This window comes from Ictidomys tridecemlineatus, chromosome 4, assembly GCF_052094955.1.
Source record: "Ictidomys tridecemlineatus isolate mIctTri1 chromosome 4, mIctTri1.hap1, whole genome shotgun sequence".
Classification (NCBI taxonomy): Eukaryota; Metazoa; Chordata; class Mammalia; order Rodentia; family Sciuridae; genus Ictidomys; species Ictidomys tridecemlineatus.
In genome coordinates, this window is record NC_135480.1 from 56,591,707 (window position 1) to 56,606,085 (window position 14,379).

Genomic DNA, 14,379 nt, shown 5'->3' on the forward strand with positions numbered 1-14,379 from the left:
GCATTCTTTATTTGATACAAAAAGGCATCTAAAAGAGTAAATGAAACAAAGATTGCATCTTTGAAAAAAAATACTTACAGAAGGAAAATTATGTTTTAAAATCTTTAAAACTTTTTTAACAAATATTCAAAAGCTTTAGCCACCTGGGAAGGAAATCCTATTCATTTGACCCAAAAAAACACAACAATTTGAATCAGATATACTTTGGCAAATTAATGAGTTTTGTGTTAATGTACCCGACATATGACTAAAAATTTTAAATGAAAGTAATAAGATCTGTTTCTGATTATATGCTTATGTATATCTAGATGTATGATATGTATGTGTGATATTTTCCTACCTCCTTATAAAATTTTCAAAAATAAATTGTGAAAGAGTGCTGTTTTATTGAACTAAAGAAAATCAGTGCTTATGCTAATAAAACATTCTTTCAGAAAATTAAGAACTAAACCTGCTATGGTTTTGATATGGTTTAATTGTGTCTCCACAAAGGTTCACGTAATTAGAGGCTTGGTTCCCAGAGTGATGGTATTAGGAAGTGGTAGAACCTTAAAGAAATGGGGGGGGGCGGTCTAGTACCATGTCCTTCAATCACTGGATCCATGAGATATTTTCTAATGTGACTTCTTAAGTAGCACTTGCAAAAAGCGTGGTTATGAAAGGAACAAGTTTGACTCTACTCAGCTCTCTCTACTTCCTGACTCAAGATGTGACCACACTCTCATATATACTCCCACTATTCCTCTCTGACATGATGTGACAGATCCCACCAGAACTGAGCTAATGGAAGTACCATGTTCTTGAACCGCCAAAAGTGAACTTAAATAAACCTCTTGTAAAGTTAACTGTAGCCAATGCTTCGTTATGACAAATAGTTCACTAATACATAACCCAAATGCTATTCAAATTCACATGACTTGAGTAACCTTTGGAAAATAAGAATATTATTGGTTTGAGTAAATCAGGCATGTCTAAAGCATTTTTAGCATTAAATAAAATACAGATGCATCATTTTCCCACAAAAGTTTACTAGTATAATGAGCTTTTGTTAGCTCTATATTACAAAACTTATCAGTGTGTTGCCCCTAAAGAAAAGTTAAAAACAAAACACCATATCCCTGAATGCCCTTTCCATTCCCAAAACAAACTAGCCAAGTTAAGTGCACAATGAAAGTGGGTGTGAGCCACAATGTCTAGATACACATGGAAGGACTCTGGCTTTCTCTCATATATTCTGGAAATAAGAGCAGGTTAGTCTTATCTACAGAAAGCTACTTTCTTACATGTACACCAGGGCAGCTGCTCCTTGGGATACTAGTCATACAAGGAACAAAGAAAACTAAGCAAATTATTGTCACTGCTTCTATAGCCTAACTTATAAAACCCCTCTTCCTGCTATAACTGGGGTGGAATACCATAGAGAGGGAAGTGCTCATCCAGGTGGTCTCCCTGGACTTTCTGGAAAAATACCAGAGACATACCTGTCTAGTGCATTGCTATTGGGCTTTCTGGCAAGGTACTGAAGGTACAACATGGAGCAGAAGTACAAATTGTTGGCCCACTGTCTGTTGAAATATATATCTAGCCGTTGCCACTAGATCTTCCACATAAGCATTTCTCAATGAACCTTACATCTCATATCCCACCTCCAAGTGTCCTTATTTGTCTCTTGGCAGCCTATCACACTGCCATAGCACAACCAAGCAGTAAACATTACAGTTAGTGAGAGGGCAGCAGATGGCAGATTCAAGGAAGGGTACAATCCCAGCAGTTTCTCAGCACCAGATTTACAGTGACAGACTGTTCCTCAGAGAAGTAAGTAACAAAGGGAATTCACTGAAATTTAATACTGCACTACAAAAGGAACTCTAAAGACACAGAAAGTCAGAAACATATTATTAAGAAATACTATGTTGATCGATGATGACTCCCACAAAAACATTCCTTGGAAGCAGAACAAAATGAGTGAAAACTCTATTTAAAAAAAGTCTTTTCTGAAATGCAAACTAAAACTACACTGAGATTTCATCTCACTCCAGTTAGAATGACAATTATCAAGAATACAAGTAACAATAAGTACTAAAGAGGATGTGAGGACAAAGGTACACTCATACACTGCTGGTCAGACTGCAAATTGGCACAACCATTCTGGAAAGAAGTAAAAGATTCCTCAGAAAACTTGGAATGGAACCATCATTTGGCCCAGTTATCCCACTCCTCAGTCTGTATACCAAGGACCTAAAATTGGCATAGTACAGTGACACAGCCACATCAATGTTCACAACAGCTCAATTCACAACAGCTAAGCTATGGAACCAACTTAGGGAATGAATAAAGAAAATGTGATACATATACACAATGGAATACTACTCAGCCCTAAAGAAGAATGAAATTATAGCATTTGTCAGTAAATGGATGGAACTGGAGACTATTATGCTAAGCGAAATAAGTCAATCCCCAGAAAACAAAGGCCAAATGTTCTCTCTAATATACAAATACTGACTCACAATGGGGGAAGTGGGGTAGAGGTTCACCAAATTGGACAGAGGGGAGTAGAGAAGGGATAGGAATGGGAAAGACAAAAATTAAATTGGACATAACATTCCTATGTTCATATATGTATGCATAAGCAGTTTCATTCCATATGATATACAACTACAAAAATGGGAAGTTAGACTCCATGTATGAATGATATCTCAAAATGCATTCTACTGTTGTATATAACTAAAAAGAACAAACAGAAATTTTTTAAAAAAAATATTCTTTTCTGGGGCTTAGATTGTAATTCATTGGCATAATGCTTGCCTAGCACATGTGAGACACTGAGTTCAAGCCTCAACACCACATAAAAATAAATAAATAAAATAAAAGGTATTGTGTTCATCTACAACTTAAAAATATATATTTTTAAGAGTCTTTTCTTCTTTTTTTCATTTTTACGTATTTCTTGTTTTCTCTGTATTCCCTTTATTTATTTTTTATTCATTTTTAAAATTTTAACTTTCCAAATTTCTTCAAATATCATTGCTTTGTATTGTATTATTTTTACTTTTTCCATATGCATGATTTTGTGTGTGTGTGTGTGTGAGAGAGAGAGAGAGAGAGAGAGAGAGAGAGTTCTTTTTGTGTAGATGGGTTGAAAAAATATGTCATATATATCATATAGTTTTACTTTCACACTGATAACTTTCTTCTGCATTTTATAATTATTTAGACTTGAATTGACTTAGGTGGAGTATAATTATACAAGGATTCAAGTTATTTGGATCCTACACTTGCTCATTTGTTCATGATTAGCTTCTTTTCCCTTCTATCTCTCCTTCTTCACTCTATTCCGCCACTAACACACAAATTTTTCTATTCCTTCTTTCTCTCTTTATTGTTTCATTATTTCAATTAATTTTCTATTTCTTCATAACAGTTTACATCTGCTATCTTCTGCCTCACCTCTGATAAATTTTTCAAAATATTTCAGACATTTTTTCACCTTCCACTTTGATTTGTTGAAAATTCACTTGAGTACACGGTATGCAATAAAGGATGAAAAATGATAGAACATTATCAGAATATACAAGAACTCTGGGATAACATCAAGAGACCAAACCAGAGAATCATTGGGATAGAGAAGAATACAGAGATACAGGTTAAAAGTATTCAGAATACTTTCATTGTGATAGTAACAGAAAACTTTTGCCATATCAGAAATGAGAAAGACATCCACATATAGGAAACGTACAGGATTCCAAATAGACCAAATCAGAAAAGAAGCTCACCAAGATATATCATAATCAAAATGATGAATGCAGAAAACAAGAAAATAATACTAAAAGCTGCAAAAGAGAAACATTGTCACATTTAGAGGCAAACCAACAAAGCTCACTCCTGACTTCTCAACTCAAACCCAAAAACCAAAGAAGGCCAAGAATAATAGATGTTCTAAGCTCTAAAAGAAAACAATTGCCAATCAAGATTTCTATATCCAGCAAAGCTCTCTTTCAAATTCAGTAGGGATAAAATATTTTCTTTACAAAGACAAACTAAAAAGATTCATGAACAACCTGCCAGTACTAAAAAGAATACTTAAAGATAAACTGCAGAGGGAGGAAATCAAAACCAAAAGAAATCCCAAAACTTCTAAGTAGAGAAAGACCAATAGAAGAATAATCAACCAAATGAGAATTAAGATATGATTAAATATTAAATATATCAAAAAAATCAAAATGACAGGAAATAACAAACACTGAATATGAATTGTCTCAACTTTCCAATTAAAAGACAAAGATTAGCAGAATGGATCAAAAAAACAAGATGCAACTATAAGCTATTTGCTGGATCAAAAAACAAGATGCAGGGCTGGGGATGTGGCTTAAGTGGTAGGGCGCTCGCCTGGCATGCGTGTGACCCGGGTTCGACCCTCAGCACCACATACCAACAAAGATGTTGTGTCCGCCGAGAACAAAAATAAAATATTAAAAATTCTCTCTCTCTCTCTCTCTCTCTCTCTCTCTCTCTCTCTCTCTCTCTCCCTCCCTCCCTCCTCTCTCACTCTCTCTTTTTAAAAAAAAAAAAAAACAAGATGCAAGAGATTCATCTCATAGACAAAGACATTGGAAGGCTAAAGATAAAAAGATGAAAAAAATGTTCCATACAAATGCAGTCCAAAAACAAGCTGAAGTAACTTTCTTATATCTGATGATGCAGATTTCAAGCAAAAAAAAATGACAATTGCTTTATTTTAGAGCTTGGAATATCTCATTTCTGGCCTTCTTTGATTTTAGAATCTGAATTGAGAAGTCAGAAGTGAGCCTTAAAAGAGAATAATCCAACAAGAAGATATAAACATGGCAAATATATACTCCAAATATCAGTACCCCCAATTACATAAATACAAATACCTCTTGACATTAAATATCAGATAGAGGACTGGGGTTGTGACTCAGCGGTAGAGCGCTCCCCTAGCACGGGTGGGACCCAGGTTCGATCCTCAGCACCACATAAAAATAAAGGCATTGTGTTGTGTCCATCTACACCTAAAAAATAAATATTAAAAAACAACAACAACTGTTGCACCCCTCCCCTGACTCAGGCAAAGGCAAGGCCCTACTGAGGTGGATGGCACAAGGTGTCCATCCTCTGGAGGAGCGCAGCATGTTTCTGGGAATGGGCTGGTTTGTTTTTGTATTCCTGTTAATAAGTATAGTTGCGGCTTCTCATATGACCATGAAGCATGAAGGGAAAAACATGACTTTCCCAATTAATGAACTACTTCTAAAGAATAGATCTGTTTGCTATAAATGCAATGATTCAGCTGTGGAACATAAATTGTTAATGTTTAATGAGAAACCTCCTGTAGAAAAAAACAGTCAAGGAAATTTTTTTTATTATTGTTTGTTCAAAACATTACAAAGCTCTTGACATATCATATTTCATACATTTGATTCAAATGGGTTATGAACTCCCATTTTTACCCCGTAGACAGATTGCAGAATCACATCGGTTACACATCCACGTTTTTACATATTGCCATTCTAGTGACTGTTGTATTCTGCTACCTTTCCTATCCTCTACTATCCCCCCTCCCCTCCCTTCCCATCTTCTCTCTCTACCCCATCTACTGTAATTCATTTCTCTCCCTTGTCAAGGAAATTTTTGAGAAATTAAATTAAAATCTAGAGAAGAAAAATTAATATTAAGAAGACAGATTAGTGCTTGGTACTGGGCAACTTGTTCTCGTTCTTGTGCACAATGATTTGATGCTCTTCCTCTTGATTGATTAAAATTAGTAGCCTCTCTTTTCAAGTTAACCACTTGCCATATTCGTGGCACTGGTTCTAGTCAGTAAGTTAAGAAAGAATAGTCAAGGTATAGGTCAATAGTCTGGGACATTTCTAACTATTATTAAAAGCTAACTAAGCAGAAACAGCTCAAAGCAAAACGCGAACTGAAAGTAAAAATGCTTGCTTATGCATAAGCCAAGATGCATTCTTCTTATCTAATTGTAGCTACATAAAATTTTGTTTCCTTGAATAATGTTTCTTGTTTTGTAACCACAAAATACTGTTAATCTGCCAAAATGAAAAGTATATATGATTAACTTCACAAGAATCAGAATCAGCACATTCACTCTAGTGTCTGTGTTGTTTCTCCGCCGCCTTTCTCAGACTCCTCACCATCCATTTGTCTCCTGAGACCCCCTGCTGGAGCTGGACTCTAACAAACAACAACAACAAAAAACCCTATATTTAAATATATATATATATATATATGTCAGGGGCTGGGATTGTGGCTCAGCTGTAGGGCGCTCACCTAGCATGGGCAGGACCCGGGTTCCATCCTCAGCACCACATAAAAATAAAGGCATTGTATTGTGTCCATCTATACCTTAAAAATAAATAAATAAACATTTTTTTAAAAAAATATATCAGATAGATTCTAATACAATAATAATGGGTGATTTCAACACACACTTATCATTAATAGATCATCAAAATATAAGATTGATAAAGATATTTCCAAATTAAATAATACTATAAATCAAATGGACTTAAGAGACATCCACAGAATATTTTACCCCCCAAACAGCTGGATTTCTCTTCTTAGCAATTCATGGAAACTTTTCCAAAATAGATTATGTTCTAGGTCACAATGTAAATCTTAGAAAATCCAAAAAAAGTCAAAATAATCTTGTGCATTTTATCAGATCATAATGGAAAGAAACTAGAAATCAACAGCAAGAAAAATAATGGAAACTACATAAACACATGGAAATTGACCAAAACTTTTTAAAATAGAGAATAGATCAAAGAAGAAATGAGATAAGAAACCAAGACATTCTTAGAAATAAATGAGAACAAAGTTATGATATATCAAAATCTCTGGGGAGTTCTAAAAGGAAAATTTATAGCATTGAGTACCTACATTAAAAAATATATTCTCAAATAAATAAGCTCATGTTCCACTTCAAGGCCTTAGAAAAGGAAGAATAAACTAATTCCAAAATTAGTAGAAGACAGGAAATAATGAAGATCAGAGACAAAATTGAGTATAGAAAACAATATTCATTAACAAGACAATGAAGAGTTGGTTCTTTGAAAGATAAATAAAATTGGTAAATGCTTAACCAAACTATCCAAAAGAAAGAGAAGACCCAAATAAATAAACTTGGAGATGAAAATAGAGATAGCACCACAGACACTTCTGAAATCCATAGGATCATTAGAAAATATTTTTGTAACTTTATATGCCAATAAACTGGAAAATCTAGATGACAATGACAAGTTTCTAGACATATGTGACCTACCTAAATTGAACCAGAAAGACATAAAAAACATTAAAGAGACCATTATCAAGTAATAAAATTGAAACAGCAATTAAGAATCTTCCAACAAAGAAAAGCCTAGGACCAGATGGATTCTCAGCTGAGTTTTATCAGACATTTTTAAAGAAGAAATAACATCAATATTTCTCAAATTATTCCATGAAGTGAAAATGAAAGGAAAACTCTCAAATATATTCTATGAATCCATTTTCATACTAAAACTAGACAAAGACACATCAAGGAAAGAAAATTATAGACCAATATCCCTGATGAATATAGATGCTGAAATTCTAAATAAAATATGAGCAAGCTACATTCAAAAACACATCAGGAAGATAATATACCAGGGATGCAAATTTGGTTCAATATATACAAATCAATAAAGATAATTAAGAATTAAGGGCACGAATCACATGATAATCTCAATAAATGCAGATAATATCTTTAATAAAATCTAGCATCCATTCACATAAAAAAAAATCTGTAGAAACTAGGATAAAAGGAACTTACCTCAACAGTATAAAGGCTATCTGTAGCAAAGCCAAAGCCAATACCATACTAAATAGAGTTGTACAAATAGGAAGAGAAGTCAAATTTTTTGCTGATGATATGACCCAATGTGTAAAAGACCAAAAATTTCTGCCAGAAGACTTCTAAAGCTGATAAATTCAGCAAAACAGCAGGATATAAGATCAACACCCATAAATCAATAGTTTTTCTATACTCCAACAGTGATTTTTCAAAGAAATAAGTCAGGAAAACCATCCCTTTCACAATAATCTCAAAAAAAATAAAATTAAATTCTTGAGATTTAATCTAACCAAGGACATGAAAGAGCTCGACAACAAAAATTATAAAACTCTGAAGAAAGAAACTGAAGACCTTAGAAGATGTAAAAATACCCATGTTCTTGGGTAGGCAGAACTAATACTGTAAAAATGGACATATCACCAAAAGAAATATGTAAGTTCAATGCAATCTCCATCAAAATAATAATGACATTCTTCACAAAATTAGAAATTAAATTCATTTGGAATAATAAGAGACCCAGGATAGCCAAAGTAAAACTAACCAAGAAGAGTGGTGCAGGACTCATCACAATAACTGGTCTGAAATTATACTGCAAAGCTATAGTAACAAAAACAGCGTGATACTGGAATTTTAAAAGACATAAGAACCAATGAAACAAAATGGAAAACACACAGACAAACTCACATACTTATAGCCATTTGATGCTTAATAAAGGTGCCAAAAATACATATTGGAGAAAAGACAATCTTTTTAACAAATGTTACTGGGGAAACTGAATATATTCCTGGACAAGAAGGAAATCAGATTCCCAACTCTCACCCTGCACAAAAGTCAAATCAAAATGGATCAAAGACATAGGAATTAGACAAGAAAACTGACAACTGCTAGACAAAAACATAGAATGAACACATTATCATACTGGTACTGAGTCTCTTAATAAGACCCCTACAGCTCACAAAATAAAACCAAGAATCAATATTTGGGATACCATCAAATTAAAAAGCTTCTCCACAGCAAAGTAAATGATTAGGAGCTTGAAGAGAGAACCAACAGATTTGGAGAAAATCTTTACCAACTGCTCCTCTCCCAAGGGATTAATGTCTACAATATAAAAGAACTCAAAAATGTTAATACCAAAAAAAATCTAATCAACAAATGGGTAAAAGAACTGAGCACACACTTCTCAAAAGAAGAAAAACAAATGTCCAACAAATATATGAAAAGATGTTCAACATCTCTAACAATCAGGGAAATGCAAATCAAAACTACACTAAGATTTCATCTCACTCCAGTCAAAGAGCAATTTTCAAGAATACAAAACTAATAAATGCTGGCAAAATGTAGGGGTGGAAGCTACAATCATACATTGTAGTTGGAACTGCAAATTGGTATAATCACTCTGGAAAGTAATATGGAGATTCCTCAAAAAAAAACCTAGGAATGAAATGACTATAACCCAGCTATCCCACTCCTTGGTATTTTGCCAAAAAAACTAAAATCAGCATACTATAGTAATACAGCCCCCTCAATGTTTATGGCAGCATGATTAAAAATAGCCAAATTATGGTTTCAACTCAGGTGCCCTCTACTTAGCCAAAAGAAAAGGAAATTTGCATTTGTCAGTAAATGAATAGATCTGAAGAACATCATGCCAAGTGAGATAAGACAGTCTCAGAAAATCAAGGATCAAACATTTTCTCTTATATGTGAAAGCTATGGATGTAAGGGCCATTCAACTGCAATATCTGTCACCCCACTGCTCACCAGGGTTGATTCAGCTGATCTAGCTGGCTAGGTAGGTGTCCTCTTCCTCCCTCATTGCTTCATGTTCCTCCCTCCAGAAGCTGCATGCTTGGTAGAAAAGGATGACCTTCCCAGATAGAGGAGAATAGGATATGGGAATAGCTGCCTCCCCCTGTAACCTCCAAACAAGCTCTCATATGTGGAAACTAGATCGAAATAAGGGGGGAAAGGAGAGGAGGATCAGATATTATAAATACTTAAGGAAGATCAGTAGAGTATAAGGAGATTAAGAGGGTCAGTGCTGACAGGAAAGGGGAGGAAATGATAAATGAATTTTTTAAAAAATATGCTATACATCTATATAAATATACCACAAGGAATCTCACCTTCATGTAGAAGTACAAACAACCAAATAAATAAATAAACAAAATGAAGATCAGTAGAGTAGAAGAAGGAGACTGGTGAGAGGAAGGAGGAAGGGAAAGAAAACGGGAGAATGTGAACTGAAACCAAATTCCTTGCATGTGTTATTTTTATTAGGATGAACCCAACTACTGATGTTTAACATTCTAATAAAAAAAATGATAGTCAGCAAGCAAAATAACTTAAGATGGTGGTTCATTGGTTATCGTCTCATCTTCATGAGCAATCTCAAAGCATATTTTGTGTGTGTGTGTAGTACTGGGGGTTGAACCCAGGGCCTTGTGAATGCAAGGCAAGCACTCTACCAACTGAGCTATATCCCCAATCCCTAAGCATAAATTTTTAAAAATTAATCAGTTAAATTGATGTAAAAAGGTAAAATTCCTATGTAAAACATGTTTTCCTTATACCAGAAGATTTTCACATTCTTGTCATTAACAACTAAAGTTGAGACTGAGAGAAGTTTATATCAACCATTTTATGCTCAAAACCAGCAAGCAAATAAGCAAAAACAAAAGCAAAATGAAGGGAGTAAAAAAAGAATAGAGATAAAATTTTGCCTCTGACAGTTTTTTATTATGGAGACACTAAAAATATTATTTAAGACTGTTAGTAAACATGTTCTGTGCCACAATAACAAACTACAATGAGAAGACAAAAGCTTCTAGAACTTATGATTCAAAGATATATCGATCTGCAAATTTCTGGTGTGACATTTCACAATTTCTCGCTTCCTACTATTCATTATAAACCTATGTCACTAAGAGTTAAGAATCATAATTTACATATGTAACTGATTATTTAAAACCATATACAAGAAAAATAAGATGTGCTTTTGGTAAGTAGAAACTCCAAGGTATAAGGATATTGAGTTACAGGAAAAAGAGAGTAAATTTTTATCCTAAAGTAGAATGACTGATGGTTTCAAAATGAGAAAGGACAAAAAGCAAAGCAGACTCTGTGTCCTCTCTTCTGTACCAATGGTCTACCAGTCTGTTTGGTGCCAATACCATGCTGTTTTTGTTACTATTGCTCTGTAGTATGGTTTAATTAAGGTCTGGTATAGTGATGCCATCTGCTAAGTGATGCTTCCTGCTAAGGATGCTTTAGCTATTCTGGGTCTCTTATTTTTCCAGATAAATTTTATGATTGCTTTTTCTATTTCTATGAGGAATGCCATTGGGATTTTGATCAGAATTGCATTAAATCTGTATAGTGCTTTTGGTAGTATGGTCATTTGATAATATTAATTCTGTCTATCAAAGAGCAAGGTAGACCTTTCCATCTTCTAAGGTCTTTTTTGATTTCTTTATTTAGGGTTTTGTACTTTTCACTGTATTGATCTTTGACACCTTTCAATAAGTTGATTCCAACTTTTTTTTTTTAGGCTATTGTAAATGGGGTAGTTTTCCTCATTTCCCTTTCAGAGGATTTGTCCCGGATATACAGAAATGCTTTTGTTTTATGGGTGTTGATTTTACCCTCACACATAAGATAGAGCACTAATCTCTAGAGTATATAAAGAACTCAAAAAGCTAAACACACACACACAAAAAAAAAAAAAAACAATCAGTAAATGAGCCAAAGACCTGAACAGACACTCTCAGAAGATTACATACAATCAATCAACAAGTATATGAAAAAAAATGTTCATCATCTCTAGCAATTAGAGAAATGCAAATCAAAACTACTCTAAGATTTCATCTCACTCCAGTCAGAATGACAGCTTTTATGAATACAAACAACAATAAATATTGGCGAGGATGTGGGGAAAAATTTATACTCATACATTGCTGGTGGGACTGCAAATTGGTGCAGCCAATATGGAAAGCAGTATGGAGATTCCTTGGAAAATTGGGAATGGAACCACCATTTGACTCAGCTATCCCTCTCCTCGGTCTATACCCAAAGGACTTAAAAACGCATACTTCAGGTACACAGCCACATCAATGTTTATAACAGCACAATTCACAATAGCTAAACTGTGGAATCAAACTAGATGTCCTTCAATAGATGAATGGATTAAAAAATGTGCCATGGGCTGGAGTTGTGGCTCAATGGTAGAGTATTTGTCTGGCATACACGAGGTACTGAGTTCGATTCTCAGCACCACATAAATGTAAAATAAAGATATCTGTCCACTTAAAACTAAAAAAATAAATGTTAAAAAATATAGCATATATATACAATGGAATATTACTCAGCAATAAAAGAGAATAAAATCATGGCATTTACAGGTAAATGAATGGAGTTAGAGAAAAATAATGCTAAATAAAGTTAGCCAATTCCAAAAAAACAAATGCCAAATGTTTTCTCTGATATAAGGAGACTGATTCATAGTGGGGTAGGGAGGAGGAGGATGGGAAGAATAGATGAACTCTAGATAGGGCGGGGGTGGAAGGGGAAAAAAAACAGGGGATTAGCAATGATAAAAGTAGAATAAGATGGAAATCATTATCCAAAGTACATGTATGAAGACACGAATTGATGTGAATATACTTTATATACAACCAGAGATATGAAAAATTGTGCTTATGTGTATAATGAATTGTAATGCATTCTGCTGTCATATATTTTAAAAATCAATAAAAATAAATAAATAAATAAATAAGAAGTGTAGATAGGAATGTTGTAAAAGGTTTGTGAAATATGAATCTTATGAAAGGAATTTTATGTATGATAATTAAATTTTATGTGTTTTAACCAAAAGTACACTGATGCAAAACTAAAATTTAGTTTTCTTTATTATCTTGTGTATAGGTTTCTAAAGTCTCCACTAAAAAGCTTTGAAGTAAATTGAGTAAGCTTGCAGCATAAAAAAATCAGTGCTCAAAAATCTGCAGTTTTTCTATATGCTAATTAGCAATCTATCTGGAAAAAAAATCCCATTTACAAAAGCTTAAAAACTAAATACCTAGGGATAACTTCATGAAAAAAATTAAAAGATTTCTACAATAAAACACTGATGAAAGAAGTTTAAAAGGATACGATTAATCATGAATTAAAAGAATTAATATGAAAGTGTCCATTTTACCCAAAAAAACCCACAGATTCAGTGTAATCCTTATCAAAATACCAATGTCATTCTTCTCAGAATAGAGAACCTAGAAATAACCCCATGTATTTACAGCCAATTTGATTTTTGACAAAAAGATAATGATACCTGAGGGAAAAAATTATCTTTTCAATAAATGATTTTGGGAAAGCTGGATATTCACATGCAGAAAAGTGAAAGTAGACCACTGTCTCTCATCGGTTACAAATACAAACTCAAAATAGATCAGACTTCCATATAAACCCAAACTATGAAATCATTAAAATAAAATAAGGGAAATGCTTCAGAACATTGATTTAGGAAATGATATGTTGCATATGACCCCAAACACACAGGCAACAAAAATAAAAATTTATGAATGGGATGACATCAAACTAAAAAGCTTCCATGCAACAAGAGAAACAATCAGAAGAGCAAAGAGACAACCCACAGAATCCAAAAACATATTTACAAACTATGAATCTAAGAAGAGGTTAATATCCAAAATATATCAGCAACTCAAAACAAATCAATAGCCAGAAAGCAAATAACCTATTTTTAAGTGGGCTAAGGTTCTGAATAGACATTTCTCAAAAGACATATAAATGGCCTCAAATATATGATAAATCTTTAATATCATTGGTATCAGGGAAATGCAAATCAAAACAGTAGTATACACCTATAATCCCAGTTATTCAGGAGGCTGACGGTACATACCTTTTAAAAATAGATTTTCAATTTTTAAATAATGTGAAGAATTTCAAATAACATTATCAATGTCAATTAATTAAATCATTTCAAATAAATTATTCTTATTTTAAAGTTTCCTAAGGTAAAAGTATTTCCTTTGAGTAGTTGTGAGATGTTTATATAAACACCTACTATGTGGGGGTAGAGGGAGAGAATTTGGTCTTCTCTGTTAAAATAGTAAATTTTTCTTGGATCATTGGTCTGCTTCAGTAGAAATTATTGTAAGGTTTTTCTTTACCTTTAGGTAATTGGCCTAGAAAACAAAGATTCTGTGTTTCGCCAAAATAGTTTTCTAGGCTTCATGTTGTCTTTATTAGGTTTAGGGTTTTGATTACTTAGAAAACTGAGTCCTATCCAAGAAAAAAAAGTAAGAAAAGAAAAGCTAATGTTTTTCTACAACTAAGCAACTGTCTGTATTTTCCTTTAAAGAATCTGAATATCATTCTGATTAATGAAGACTATTATTTAACAGTTACCTACAATACTGTCTTGATCAAGTGTTTTAAACATTGATATTTTGACAAACATCTTAAAACCAAATTCTAAATTAAATTATTTTCTTTACCTCAAATTAATTTTG

At 33.4% G+C, this 14,379-nt stretch overlaps 1 long non-coding RNA gene and 1 other non-coding gene across 2 annotated transcripts in view; one reads left to right on the forward strand and one right to left on the reverse strand.

The window, feature by feature from the left end:
- Positions 1 to 1,914: 1,914 nt before the first annotated feature.
- On the forward strand, positions 1,915 to 2,004 carry LOC120890143 (small nucleolar RNA SNORD116). Its single transcript, XR_005734392.1, has one exon. It is a non-coding gene; the product is annotated as a small nucleolar RNA SNORD116 (small nucleolar RNA).
- A 3,346-nt stretch (positions 2,005 to 5,350) lies between these two features.
- The window catches only part of LOC144377114 (uncharacterized), a 30,440-nt gene continuing 21,411 nt past the window's right edge, over positions 5,351 to 14,379 (reverse strand). The window contains exons 3-4 of the long non-coding RNA XR_013437774.1: positions 6,307 to 6,381; positions 5,351 to 6,210 (exon numbers count right to left, since the gene is read on the reverse strand). This is a non-coding gene — a long non-coding RNA (uncharacterized LOC144377114). The remainder of the gene's footprint in view (positions 6,211 to 6,306; positions 6,382 to 14,379) is intronic.